A 9,110-nucleotide genomic window follows, 5' to 3' on the forward strand; every position below is an offset into this window, starting at 1 on the left:
AACAATTCTCGTCTATCCCACTGGCTTATGGTTCTGTCTCGTCTGCAGTGGCCATTTTCCAGTGTTTTCTTACACATTCTGGAAGAGGGAGAGAGAGAGAAAATGTGTTTCCCTTGGTTTGTTAGGAATTTTTGCCCGGGGGGCGGGGGGAGCTCATCTGTTTCTGAAGTGGTCTCCTAGTCTAGGCTGCTCTCAGATTTGATATGCAGGGGAATGGAGATTTGAACCCCTGATCCTCTCGCCTCTTCTTAGTTGTAGTGAGAATTGTGTAATTTTGGCTTCTTTTTTTTGAAAAACAAACCACAGAATGTTGTGGGAATGTTTTTGTTTTAATCCCGGGTGGGGGGACATGGGGCTCCTTTACAGCAGCTGACAATGATTTGCCTCTTGCTCTGGCAGGGGTGTGGTGTTACCAGATAGCTGTGTGGTTGGTCGGAGGCTGTTGGAGGCTGTTGGAGGCTGTTGGAGGCTGTTGGTTGTGGTCATGCGCAAAGAAACAAGAAAAAATTAGCTATCCTGACAGTGAAGATCAAACTTGCCCCAAGGAACTCCCCTAACAGGCAGAAAGTAGTCTAACGATAACCCTCCCTCCACCACCCCCAATCATTTTTTCTCTCCTATCTAGTGTTTTGGGGTTGAAAGGAAAGAAGTTAAGGGGTGGAGCAGGTTGGCAGAGAAAGAAAGGAACCCACAAAGTAGCAAAGGCCAGTTACACAGTGCTGTGATTACAGCCATGTGCCACCAGGCCCAGCTCCTCCTCTTTGACAATTTGTGTGAAACAGTGTTTCCCTATTGTAGCCCAGGCTAGCCTCAAACTGCTCATCTTCCTGCCTCAGCTTCCCCAGTGGCTGTGGAGACAACGCTGGTGCCTATGCAGGCTAGTCTTAATAACTCAGTACTACTCCCAACCCCCACAGCATAAAATAAACCAGCCCTTGGAGGGCCTCCATCACCCCACTTCCTCCAGCTACACACACTGAGGGGTTCTGTCCAGTGGGATGAATAAGACTCCTGAGTGTCCTCAGCCCTGGAGGAGGAGAGGACCCTGAGAGGGTGGCAGAGGTGGAGGGGCCCCTGAGCTGTTGAGTTTGGGGTGCAGACAGGAGAGAGCAAGCACAGAAAACAGGGTGGGGTGGGGGGTGGGGGAAAAGAGGAAGTGGAGCAAGGGGAAGGCAGAGGAAGTGAAGCTGTTCTCTGGAGAACTTTGCCCTCACAAAGCTGTCACTGTCACTGTCAGGCACCCAGCTGGCAGCCGCAGCCTGGCCCAGCCAGTGGGGATGGCTCACACCTGTAGGTTTAGTGCATATATTATTTTTTTTCCTTCAGGGGAAGGCCTTGGGACAAGAGAATATTTACAACCTAGTTCAAGGCCCACTCCCTGATCCTTCTTTGAGAAACCACATGTCGCTTCGAGGATATTCAAGCCCAGCTGGCCAGGAAGACCCTAAGCTGCACATTTTTTTAGGGACGAAATTGAGGAAGAGGGGAACTTCCTGTTTCACTGTCCGGAGCTCTGTCCGAGAGGGCGGGCCCCTGCAGACAGCAGGATGTCAGTTGTCAGTAAGGCACTCACTGAATGAGGGAGGGAGGGCCTGGAACGGTCCGGGAAACATACCCTCTTTTTCACAGATTAGGAAACCAAGATGGGAGTGACAGAGGGACCAGTACCTCAAAATCCAGCCGTAAGGCCTCGGCGCAGGGGCCCTGAGCTAACAGCCTACCCTGTGCCTCACAGGGCCCCTCCCTGGGTAAAGTGCCCTCTGGAATGTCCCCGGGGACTGGGTCCAAGGACTGCTCCAAAGTTGGAATTCCTGGCCCCACCCCCTGCTTAGTACATATTTCTATCTCCTGAGGGCCAGCCAAAGGCCCCTGGTCATAGGGTACCACTGGAAAAAACTACAGGCTGCCTGCTTGCAGGCCCTTCCTCACCCATGCTCTGCTGATCCCGAATCCCTAGGGGCCTTTAGAACACAGGAGGTTTGTGCCTGAGTGTGGAGTTGGTCCAGCTGTCTACCAGCTCAGCCTTTGGGGCCAGCTTCAGGCTGCCCTCTCGGGGCCCAGAGACAGCAAGTGATCCAGGTAAGGTGACTCAGGAAAGGGCCAGCCTGGGGCCAAACCAGATGGCCCTTTTCTCCCAAGCAGCTGCTGAGCTACACGGTACATGCTGCCTGCTCAGCAGCTCCCAGAGCAAAAAAATAAAAAGGCACAGAAGGCACAGGGAACAGTTGATCAGGCCCTACTTTGAGCAGAGGGAATAAAGCAAGCGTGTGCCTTGAGGTGGCCCTCAAAGAAAAGAACACTTGCTGGTACCAGGAAGGAAAGCAAAAGGTTCACTCAGGGTTGGTCTGGTCGCTTGACCCCAAGCCTTGCCACCTGAGGTGATTCTCTGGAAATGACATGGTGGAAGGAGAAAGCCAACTCCTCAAGTTGTCCTTGGGGGGGGCTATGCATGCCCCCCAAAACACACACAGATAATTGTAGGGGGTTGTTTGTGTGTTCTTATTCATCTCTAAGGCAGGGTCAGTCTCACTGTGTAGCTCCAGCTGACCTGGAATACTTTGTCATCCAGGCTGGCCTCGAATTTACAGAGATCCACCTGCCTCTTCCTCTGGAATTCTGGGATTAAAAGCACGTCCCGTCACCAGGTGAGGTGGCACACACCTGTAATCCCAGCACTCAAGAGTCAGAGGCAGGTAGGTCTCTGTGAGTTCCAAGTAGTCAGGAAAGCTAGGGCTATGTAGAGAGATCCTGCTCAACCAACCCATCCATCCATCAATATCAGTAAGGTTCCCTTAGGAAGGGCAGGTGGTGATGGTGCCTTTTGGTCTTTGTTGTTCGTGTTACGTTTATTTACGTGTGAGTGTGCACACATGCCATGTGTGCATATGCAGATTAGAGGCCATCGTCTTGGAGTTGGTTCTCTCTCTACCATGTAGGTGCCAGGAATCAAATTCACATCCTCAGGCTTGACCTAGGCCATCAGGCTTGGCAGCAAGAGCCAGTACCCTCAGGAGCTGTCTCAGCAGCCTTTTGCCTTTCTTTGTTTTAGACAGTCTCTCATAGTCCAGGCTGGCTTTGAACCCCAGCTCCTTGGGAGGACACAGACATGCCCCACCATGCCCAGCTGTTGGTTTTGTTTTAAAACAGGGTCTCGCAAGGCTGACCGGGACCAGATGTGTAGGGAGGACAATGACCCTGAATTTTTTTTTCTTTTTCTTTTTTTTTTTTAAGATTTATTTTGTGCCCATGAATGTCAGAAGGGGTGTCAGATCCCCTGGAACTGGAGTTACCGGCATTTGTATGTCACCCCGGTGGGTGCTGGAACCGAACCCAGGTTCTCTGCAACAGCGGTAAGTGCTCTCAACTGCCAGAGGCGTCATTCCAACCTCTGACCTTCAGCTCTTGATCCTCTGCTATCCACTCTTCCCATCCCTGGGAACACCGCCCACTTAGCTTCCACAGTAATGGTAACCGTGTGTGTGTGTGTGTGTGTGTGTGTGTGTGTGTGTGTGTGTGTGTCAAGTCTTTCTGCCACTCGGGTCGCCAGGGGTGGGACACGTCTTTACCCATTGAAACATCTCACTGGCCCATGTTTGTTTGTTTTTCTTTCTTTTTTTAAAGATTTACTCATTTTTTGTATATGGACACTGTTTTCATGCACAGCAGAAGAGGGAATCAAATTCCATCACAGATGGTTGTGAGCCACCATGTGGTTGCTGGGAATTGAACTCAGGACCTCTGGAAGAGCAGCCAGTGCTCTGAATGGCTGAGCCATCTCTCCAGCCCTTGTTTGTTTTTCTTTAGGTCAAGTTCTCCTGCTCTGGCCCAGCAGGCCTCAAACTCACGGAACTGAGATTAGAAGCAGGCTCCACTGCCCCCAGCCAAGAATTGGGGAATTTAGCAGAGTTCTTGGGAGAGTTTTGAAAAATCCTTTTCACAACTACCTCCTGTCTTGGTCCCCTAGGGCTCCAGGAAAAACTGCCCCACCCTTCTGGGGAGTTCCCAGACTTACAAATTCAAAGCAATTTATTCAGAAACAGAAAAGAAACGTCCAGGCTGTCTCCTGAGCACACACCAGTGGAGCCCTTTCTGCTTGTCCTAGGACAGGCAGATTCCTAGTCCTTGCTTCTGGTTGAAAAGTGCTCAGTGGAAAGGCAGGCAGAGGGATAGAGGGAGGCTAGGTGTCCATTTACCCCAGATCCAGATTAATAGCCTGCAAGGGGGTGGCCATCAGCTCTATGTCACCCAGAGGCTAAGACACTCCTGGGGACTTTGGGCTCCTCTGGTTGTCCAGGTAGACCAGAAGTATCTTGTAGTGACACTGGCTCATTTTCCAGCTATTTAGGATGCTCAGTCAGGTTGATCACTGGTGTTGCTCAGTGGTAGAGCCCCTGCCTAGAATCCCCCAGTGAGGGACTGGGGTGTGGCTCAGTGGTTGAGCACCTGCTTAGATCCTCAGGTTGAGGAGCTGGAAATATGGCTAGCAAAATGTAGTCCCTAATTCATGTGGGTGCTGTGGTGCACATGTTTAATCCCAGCACTAAAAAGGCAGAAGAGGCAGATCTCTGAGTTTGAGGCCAGCCTGGTTACAAAGTGAGTTCCAGGACAGTCATGGCTATATAGAGAAACCTTTTCTCAAAAACCCAAAAAGAAAGGAAGGAAGGAAGGAAGGAAGGAAGGAAGGAAGGAAGGAAAGAAGGAAGGGAAAGAAAGAAAGAAAGAAAGAAAGAAAGAAACAAAGAAAGAAACAAAGAAAGAAACAAAGAAAGAAACAAAGAAAGAGAAAAGAGTGGTCCCTAACTCATACAAAACTCTGAATTCCATCCCCAGTACAATAAACAAACAATAAAGCAGATAGACATCTGGGGTGTATAGAAAGCCAAGGTCTGAAGGTCAGGCCCATACTGAGTCATGTGCCTGTAAGGGGGCTTTTCCCCTTCCTGGGAGAAAGGGCTTAGCTCCAAGGACATACTGCCTTCCCAGTGTGGTGGCACAGCTTTAATCCCAGCACTGCAAGGCAGAGGCAGGTGGATCTCTGTGAGTTTGAGGACAGCTTGTTCCAGGACAGCCAGAGCTACACAGTGGAACTCTGTCTCTAAAAAAAAAAAAAAAAACATAATAAAGTCTGCCTGCCCCTGGTTTTGGAAATGCCCCTCATAGGTGGAGGAGTGGAGTTCCCTAGGGGCATGCCAGCCTTGGAGGAAGTGCAACTGGGAGGGAGAGTTGGGTAGGTGTAGGTGTGTCTTGCCACAGCTGACTCATGGGCTGAGCCCCAGGGGTCAGCCTGTGTCTCCCTCCTGGCCTACCAGGGTACTGGGTGCTACTGCTCACTTGCCACACCCCTACCCAGTCAGCCGGAATCTCCCCGTTCCTTAGGTGAGCAAAGCAGACAGTATGAGACCAAATATGGTGGCACAGGCCTGTCACTCCAGCCATTCCAGGGGCTGAGGCAGAATAATGGGGAAGATTGGAGACTAGACCATCTTTTAAAAAATTCAGTGGCCACGGCGGTGCACACCGATAATCCTAGCACTCCAGAGGCAGAGGCAGGCAGATTCCATGAGGTTGAAGCCAGCCTGATCGACATAGTGAGTTCCAGTCTAGGAAAGGCTACATGGTAAGTCACTGTCTCAAAAAATAAATAGATAAATAAATGAAGTGAAGTTTCGAAAGGACTGGTGTCGCTCTGGGTTGTCTACCAGAACTGAATGGTAAGACAGGCTACTCTTTGGTTGCAGAGCCTAGAAAGACCCAGCTGGAGCCAACCTGAAAGGCTCCTCTCTGCCGGACGGAGAGCTTTCACAGCGCTGGGAGTGCTGCGCAGGCCACACTGTGGCTTAGGGTGAGCATCCCAGGTCTTACCCCACAGTGTCGCCCACCACATATGCCACAGTGTCATGCCAGAGAAGACATGTCCCTGGGTACAGTGGGAGCAGGAAGGCTGTGGTGGTAACCACTGCTTTCTGATGGGATCTGACACCAGACTGCAAACCTTGTCAAAAGTCCGTGGCTCTGAAGAGCACAGGCCCTGGGGAGGTATCTGCTACAACAGCAATGGAAGCAGGGCCTACAAGATGACTCAGTGGTGCTTGCCACCAAATCTGAGGATTTATGTTCGGTCTCCTACCCCCTCCATCTGTCTCCTGACCTGTATTCATACCCTGTGGCTATTTAAGCATACGCACAACAAATCAATGTAACTTTAAAGAACAAGGCAAATGGAGCTGGAGGGAGGACTCGGTAGTTAAGAGCACCAGCTGCTCTCCTAGAGGATTGGGTTTTCATTCTCAGCACCCACAGCGTAGCTCAAAATTGTCTGTAACTCCAGTCCTAGGGGATCTAACACATTCTACTAGCCTCTAAGCGAACTGGGCACACATGTGATACACAGACATACACACAGGCAAAACACCCATGCATCTAGATTATTTTTAAATATTTATTTATTATTTATACATTATTCTGTCTGCACATACACCTACATGCCAGAAAAGGGCACAGGATCTCATTATAGATGGCTGTGAGCTGGGAATTGAATTCAGGACCTTTGATAGAACAGCCAGTGCTCTTAACCTCTGAGCCATCTCTCCAGCCCCAGAATTTTTTTAAAATTCCTTTAAAAATAAAAAAATAAAAAAGCCTCAGTGATGGCTCATGCCTTTAATCCCAGCACACTCAGGAGACACAGATGGATGGATCTCTGTGAGTTCAAGGCCAGCATGCTCTACAGAGTGAGTTCCAGTACAGATAGGGTTACACAGAGAAACCCTGACTCAAAAACAAACAAACAAACAAAACACTACATAGTCTTGCTATTGCCAGAATGTACCAGAACTTAATTGTCTGGGCCATAGCAAGCCTTTGGGTCCTTCACAGAGTCCTGGATTTTGGGGTGCCACCATTTTTGAGGCCCAGTTCAATGGGCACACAGAGGCTCAGCAGACGCTGGCTCCTGCAGCCAGAGGGCCTGGGCCTGGCCCAGGTTTGGAAACTCGATCAGCTGCAGGCAGGTCACCTAGTAAGTAGGCCTTTCCCAGCCAGAAATCCCAGCCTGTTTCTGGGCTAGCCAGGAACTGGAGCTGGCTGATGGTGAATTAGCCTGGCCCAGCCGTCTAGGTTCCTGGGTCTCCAGAACACCTGGCCCCATGCCAGCTACTGGGGACGTACGGGAACCACCATGCTCCAGACACTGCCTCTGGGAGACACACAACCATACGCTGTTTAATAGAGTTCAGTCTTGAGTTTTGCGGTTTTTGTTTTTGTTTGTTTGTTTGTTTTTGCTTGTTTTTACTTTTTTGAGAGAGTCTTGGCTAGCCTGGGACTCACTGTGTAGACCAGGTTGGCCTCAAATTGACAAGAGATATGCTTGCCTCTGCCTCCTGAGTACTGAGATTAAAGGACCAATTGTAGCCTGGCAGGGTGGGTGGTGCATGACTGTGATCCCAGCACTCAGGGAGGCAGAGGCAGGTGGATCCCGGAATTTGAGGCCGGCCTGGTCTACAAAGCAAGTCCAGGACAGCCAGGGCTACACAGAGAAACCCTGTCTCAAAAAACAAAAAAGCCAAAAACCAAAAAATATTTATAATCAGCTTGTACCACTCATTCATGTCGCACAGGCAAGGGGACACAGATGTACCTGAGGCTGGAGACCAGTACGTGGAGGGACCAGGCTGGAGAAACAGTCCAGACCCACGGTGAACTTTGTGGCAAGCTGGCCTCGCACAGTGCCAGGGGTCAAAATCTTTGCCTTCCGAGTTGAGCCTGTGGAACCCAGGGCAGCCAGGCACGAGTCTGTTGCCTCCATCCCCTTTAAGGATTCACAGAACAGTCCACGGTGGATTCTGGCCTTTCCTTCTGTGGGCCACTCAGGCTGGTGTCAAGACTCAACTGTGTCACCCACTGATGTCACCTGGTTGTCCTTGGAAAGTGACTGGACCTCTCTGAGCTCACACAGGTCTATAAAACAGGATTTTGAGACAGGGTTTCTCTGTGTAGCCTTGGCTATCCTGGACTCTCTTTGTAGACCAGGCTGGCCTCAAACTCACAGCAATCCCCCTGCCTCAGTCTCCCTGAGTGCTGGGGTTACAGGCACAAGCTGCCACACCTGGTTTAAGAATGACATTTTAAAGCATTACAATTTGTAAGACTCTGAGACTTTTAAAAGTTTATCAAATGTTTTATTTTGTGATGTTTATATTTATGTGTGAGCTTGGGGATGAACAAGAAAAAAAAAAAAAAAGGTTGTGGCTTGCCAGTGCCAAGTAGACAGAGGGACAGGTGCTGGCTGGTTTTGCATCAACTTCACACAAGCTTAGGCAGCTAAAGAGGAGGGCGCCGCAGTAGAGAGTGGCCTCCAGAAGGCCCAGCTGCAGGCAAGCCTATGAGGCATTTTCTTAATTAGTGATTGATGGGGGAGGGCCCAGCCCATTACAGACCCTGCCATGGGTCCTGGATCCTCTAAAAGAGCAGGCTAGTGGCTGGGGAGATGGCTCAGCAGTTAAGAGCACTGACTAGCTGCTCTTCCAGAGGACCCGGGTTCAATTCCCACCACCCACATGGCAGCTCATGAAAGTCTGTAACTCCGAGATCTGACCCCTCACACAAACATACCTGCAGGCAAAACACCGACGTTAAAAGAGAAATAAAAATTAAAAAAAGAAAGAAAGCAGGCTAGCTGGACAGAGCGGTGCACGCCTTTAACAGCCACGTGGCTGTCACAGACAACTCTAGTTCAGGGGATCCAGGAGATCCTTCTGGCTTCCACAGGCACCTGCACCAGGTGAACAAGTGGTGCACAGACACACACGCAGGCAAAGCACTCACACACACAATACGCAATTTAAAAACATTTCAAACTTGATATATGTTAAAAATGTAAATACTAATACAATAAATTGTTGTGTATTTAAAATGAATTGTTCTTCCCCATGTCTTCAGGATGGGGGTTACACTCCTGATGTGGTCACGCTCAGCCCTGTCACCTGTAGGCCCTCCGTGTGTGTGTGTGTGTGTGTGTGTGTGTGTGTGCATGTGTGCAAGTGCGTGTGTTGGTTTGGAAGGACAGAGAAAGCAACAAAGAAGGAAAGAAGGAAGGAGGAAAGAGTGGAAAG

The 9,110-nt window shown here is 50.0% G+C and overlaps 1 long non-coding RNA gene across 1 annotated transcript; it reads left to right on the forward strand.

The window, feature by feature from the left end:
* Positions 1–1,601: 1,601 nt before the first annotated feature.
* On the forward strand, positions 1,602–8,830 carry LOC132648028 (uncharacterized). Its single transcript, XR_009586385.1, has 4 exons — positions 1,602–2,079; positions 3,232–3,350; positions 5,739–5,842; positions 7,617–8,830. It is a non-coding gene; the product is annotated as an uncharacterized LOC132648028 (long non-coding RNA).
* Positions 8,831–9,110: the final 280 nt, after the last annotated feature.

The sequence above is a fragment of the Meriones unguiculatus genome, chromosome 15 (assembly GCF_030254825.1).
Source record: "Meriones unguiculatus strain TT.TT164.6M chromosome 15, Bangor_MerUng_6.1, whole genome shotgun sequence".
Taxonomy (NCBI): Eukaryota; Metazoa; Chordata; class Mammalia; order Rodentia; family Muridae; genus Meriones; species Meriones unguiculatus.